Raw genomic sequence first — 5,418 nt, 5'->3', positions numbered from 1 at the left:
TCTGATGAAGGCAGGTACACCAGCTCTGATGAAGGCGCGTACACGAACTCTGCTGAAGGTAAATTTATACATATGGCTCTGAGCTAGATAGTTTCTATCCTGGGAGCCTTTGGTATGTATGTCAATATAAAGTTAGGCTCATCTGGATTGATTATCTTGAAAGTTTAGTATGTGTCACGATGAGTATTGAAGTTTACTATGTGTCTCTGATGGAGGCATCGACGGTACCATATGTTGCTTGAAATAGGCGAACATCACTGTCGTCAATAGAAGAAGAATGTGTGCTGACACATTAAGTTAGGTCTATTCTTGTTCATTCAATGTAGTGGGTGAGCCCAATTCTAATCTAAAGCCTGGGATCATATGTAGCCAAAGACATGTGAATATGATCATCAACAAAAGAAGTTGACCTTGTACCAGCATAAATAAATTGATTTTGTACGTTCAGTATCTCTATTGCTGTATTTGTTCAGTTATGCTAAAAAGATTCAGCCTTGAGCATTTTTTGTTTTTATAGTTTTCATAAATGTGCAACTTAATTTTGGATCATAGATGACTCGTTGCGCCAAATGGCGCAGAGTCCCATTTAAAAACCTGTACGCGTTGAAAATATTTGCAATTTTCAGTAACTTTATTTGTGAGCAAGCACAAAACCATGGCAAGCCTTAAGTATTTGAAAATATTTGACTCTGTTAGTATAAGTAGGTTGTAGCAACTACTTCGAGTAACAATTCAAACCATTTTAGGTGAAAAATGAAGGGCAATTTATCTTTGAATACATATATTTAAGCATGCATATTTCGTTATCTTATTGGAGTAACTTAGAGCCATGTTAGCTGTGACTTCAAAAGGTTTCACCACTCCAAAATCTATCTGAATCCATCGCAGTAGATTTTGCATAAGCTTCTACCTTTTTTTTTGAGATGGCATAAGCTTCTACCTAATCATCCTAACAACTTCACCTGAGTTGAAATGACCAATCAAACATCTTAAGATCTTTTCAACAACTCACAAAGACAAAAAATGATAGCGGGACACATGGCATGTATACATGTCTTTCCAAAGAATCCTGGAACACCTCTGCTCACATGATTTCGCAATGGTAAAGTCCACGAGTCTTCATTCAAAATTGTCGAGGACCAAACAATGTGGCCACTCCTGATGACCGCATACGTCAACCAGGCCCTCCTGAGCCACATATTTGTTCTTCACAAATGGCATTGAGGTAACATGTCGTTTAATCACATTTGTATATAGGAACACATGTGCATAGTCATATAATGGAGGTTGGCAAATGATAGCTAAAATAGGAAAGGGGCACGTGTATATCTATATCATGAGAATGTAAACCAAATGAATTACTAAGATAGACAAAACAAATAGCAGTCTGTAACACCAGTACATGGAGTAATGGAAAATCAGTTTGGCAAATTGTTCGACTAAACAAATGGCAGTCTATAACACCAATGTATAGAGCAACAAAAACATCAATTTGGCAGCAATGTTCGGTGATGAATAAGGGGAACATGGCAATATTATATGTGTGTGCATAGCCTAGGTAAATCACCCAAACAATGGGAGCATGACAATAATACATAGGTAAAAATAAACTTGCGAAGGAAGATCATCGGTTCTCTTCGGAAATGAAAGGTTCAAACCTCACAACCAGCTAAAATAGCAATCCTTTCTACAGAGGAAATGCTACATATACTTCTCTAGCGGTTGTATATAAGAGCACCACTTCCGCCATCTACTATATTGGAAGCAAAGTGAAGTGGTCTCACTCGTAATAGGCATACCGGAGTTCATGCCCAGGAAGAGAGCCTACACATTCTCTTTGTACATAGCTTTAGTTTCATTTTCAAATGTTTGGATAAGGTTCCAAGATAAATGAAGGATCAGCTATATCTCCTGATTGTCACTATAAAATGATGCAACATGGAGAAGATGCTGGTAACTATTTTGAGGTTTCAAGAAACAAAAACTCTAAAACAAAATGATCTAAAAAGAATCAGGGGAATAATGTGATAATTCATAGGCCAACAACAATATTTATTTGTCTCTCAAATAATTGGCATGCAAGGAGGAAAATAGTAGTCCTTGCCTCATTGGAAACATTGCAGAGATGTGACTCGGAAAATAAGAAACAGATAAAAAACAGAAACATTAATGTCCGGCAAATTCCAGTGCCTGATGAACTGTATACAGCATAATATTTCAAATGTATATGTAAGGCTGATCAAATTTCACCAAAGAAGCATTGGGTCATCCAGAAAATGTGAGCTACCATCTTATTTTGCAAAACCGTACCAAGTTCCAATTCTTACAAATATAGAGGTAACCCAACTTTCACATGCTTAGACTCTTTGACAGCCATGCAACTACATGGCAATTTCTGGTGTGTCGTCAGACCTGTGACACGGGAGTAAAGAGGTAAAGAGAAAGGAGCACTTACCAGAGATTTATCATGGGCTGACTATTGCTGCTACCATAGGATTATTTGGCCCCACCTTTGCAGCTATCTCATCTCACGCTGTTCGTTGACACTGCATATAGTTCAATGGACAGGAACTGTAAAAAAAGAGGTCTAGCTGAAAACTGCATATAGTTCAATGAGTAGTAACTGTAAAAAGAAGCTAACTAATCCGAGATGTCCTTTGTCTTCTGAAAACAAAAATGGGGAAAGTTTCGAGACATGAAACATCGGTTTTGGAAAAGCAATCTGCCGGCATCCTTTCATGTTCAACCCGCAGAAATGATATTAGACAGAGGTCTCGTACTTGATGAATTCACAACTGGTTGAATTCTGTAGATTTGGTCTTCACGATGATAAAAAATAAAGGGAAAATCTATAGACTGTTGTCACAAATCCAGGATAATGTTATCAAGGTTCAGAAAAAGCAAATCATCATATAGTCCACTAAAATGCAGTTATAAAAATACTTTAGAATTACTACGACTTGTGTGCTTTAGTGTGCTTGTTCGCCTTTCCCGTAGAGTGTTTCTTTATTCAGCTAGTTGATGGACTATTTTTGCAAATTTATTGTACATACTTTACTCATATAAAAAATAAGATACTACATGGTTATTTTCTATTAGTTCGTGTCACAACTCATGACAACATTACTGAGGATATATATACTAAAAACCTATAAAGTTTCTAGCTAAGTCGTCAAATGGCTAATCTACATGGACTGGAAACGGAATCACGCTTGATGCTCAGTCCTCAATAATGACTCATATATGTAGGTAAGACCAGACTATCTCGGTCCTTATTTACAAGATCAAATCTCACAATTTATGCTGAGTACAACCTGCTATAAATATAGCATAAGGGGCACATACCCTGAATATATGAGCTATTTGTGATTGCCCAGTCCCTTGCTTTAAGACCATTTTATATAAATTCATGGTAAACCTCAAGATTGGTCAAGCCCAGTTTAGTTACAAATGCAATGCACTTCCCACAAATACGGCTTAAAAATGTCAATCTAGCACTAATGATCTGGACTGGGTATTAGAGATAAATTATATGAGTATAAGTTATCTAGAGCAGAAATTCAGTATAGATACTTCTCTGCTGAGTGGACGCAAGGACGAGCAAAGACAAAATTGAACGGTGTTGAGAAGTTGAACAGCTGGGCCACCAGTCTGCCACAGTTCTTGGGCTCAACAGCTTAGTCAAAGGTGACGACAGGAGCAGAACAATCCTAGTAGATATCAATTTTCATAAACTCATGCTTCTAAGTAGATCAATCCAAATCATGTGCATACATGACAAATAGCAAAGCAAGTATAAAGTAAGAAAATAAGATCCAAAGTAGACCAATGCATACTGATTGGCAACAATACTCACAGTTAGTACCATGCATAGTGCATAATGCACCCAGATAATAAAGAAGAGACCAAATCTCTATGAACTTTTTATACTGACAAAAGCAGAGTTGAATGCTCAATTAAAAACCTTTGTAACCTAAAGAGCACTGGTGGTGAATCAAACCTAACATTGACGTTGTTGTGAATTATCATCTAAATCTTGCTAACTCAGAAGGGAATAACATTAAGTATGATGCAGACATGTATGAAAGCAAATTTAATCCATATATCGAACAACTTTGCATAGCACATTGACCAATCAAAGAGTGTTAAGTACCTGAAGAAGGGAAGATTCCGAATCAAATCAATTCCCTTACTATCAATCGCACTTGCTGCAATTTTTTCTGAGTACTTCATCTCGCTACGTTGGACGATGCAGCTTCACTGAAATTGACAGAGAGCGGATAGAAATCAGGTGGCCAAAATATGTACAGGAGATCGAAACCTAGGGAATAAGAGAAAGTATGTAGATGCAAATCTGAACCACCTCAAGGTCTTTCTCCTGCTGCTCCGGTGGGCAACCCTCCCTCAACCGTTGACCCCGCCCGTATTCGACGCTCCACCAACCCCTGCTGCTTCTTCTAGAGGCGCAAGATTCGCCATGGCCTTCTTTCCCGGCCCAGACGAGGGAGGTTCGTGCGACGGTGGCTGACAAGGGAGTGAGGATGGAGGAGGAGGGAGTGGACCGGCAGCTGTGATGCCAAGGACGGAGGAAGCACGAAGCAGGGATGGAGGCAGAGGCAGCGCCTCCTATGGCGCAGAGGAGGTGAGGACGCGGTGGCGCGACGAGTCGACCAGCCAACCGCCGCGGGGAGGAGGATGGTGTGCGAGGCATCCCCCTTCTCCTTCCCCCCTGCTTCTTGTCCTCCTCGCCAGCCACCTCCTTCGCCCTGTCGTCCGCATCCTCCCCCTCCACTCCTCCGCGAAAACCCCGCTGCCCTGCTCTCGCACGACGGCGACCTGCGCCCAATCTGGAACCATGGCGGCATGGAAGAGGAGAAGAGGAGGTGAGCGAAGAGGCAAGGCCGTCGGCGTAGGGGAAAGGAGAGGAGGCGGCTGCTGTGGGGATCGGGGAAAAGGGGCTAGGGTTCAGCTGGTGTGGGACGAGGGGATTGGGCAAGGACGTCAATGCGGCTCGTGAGGAGTGATTGGGCAAAAATCTCCCGCACATGCGCGGGGCTGACCCAGCCAATGCGAGCTGGAGGGCGAGCCCACCCGTCATTGGACACGAAAAACAACTGTGAGGTGAAAAAGTTTTGACCGTAAAGAAAATATCCAACGATCCAGACGCACCAAAAGCCAGATCGGACGGCCACAAAGGGCTGCGCGCGAGGGAGCCCTCTGGAGGCGAGTTGGCTAGCCTCATTATATGTTTAAACAAACTAGATTACGATTGCGCGCGTTGCTGCGCCCGTATATTTTTAAATTTTTTAGAATATTGTGTAAACATTTGAAAATATATATATCAAAAAAACAAAGTTACATAAAAGATAATTTAATCATTCACATAATGGGAGACTTTCTGCCTCGTTATACTGTTTC

General features: G+C 41.0%; 1 long non-coding RNA gene across 2 annotated transcripts; it reads right to left on the bottom strand.

Moving 5' to 3' along the window:
- Positions 1-870: 870 nt before the first annotated feature.
- LOC125511338 (uncharacterized) lies at positions 871-5,012 on the bottom strand. 2 transcript variants are annotated; one of them, XR_015602996.1, is made up of 4 exons: positions 4,364-5,012; positions 4,154-4,260; positions 2,456-2,546; positions 871-1,206 (listed from the first exon to the last, which is right to left on the bottom strand). It is a non-coding gene; the product is annotated as an uncharacterized LOC125511338 (long non-coding RNA). The 2 variants fall into 2 exon arrangements; XR_007284947.2 differs by lacking the exon at positions 871-1,206 and having other exon boundaries at positions 1,404-2,546; positions 4,364-5,009.
- Between the last annotated feature and the right edge of the window lie 406 nt (positions 5,013-5,418).

This window comes from Triticum urartu, chromosome 5A (genome assembly GCF_056163025.1).
Source record: "Triticum urartu cultivar PI428250 chromosome 5A, HENAU_Tu73, whole genome shotgun sequence".
Taxonomy (NCBI): domain Eukaryota; kingdom Viridiplantae; phylum Streptophyta; class Magnoliopsida; order Poales; family Poaceae; genus Triticum; species Triticum urartu.
The sequence above is the reverse complement of the archived record's forward strand: the minus strand, read 5'-3'. Positions and strand labels throughout refer to the sequence as shown.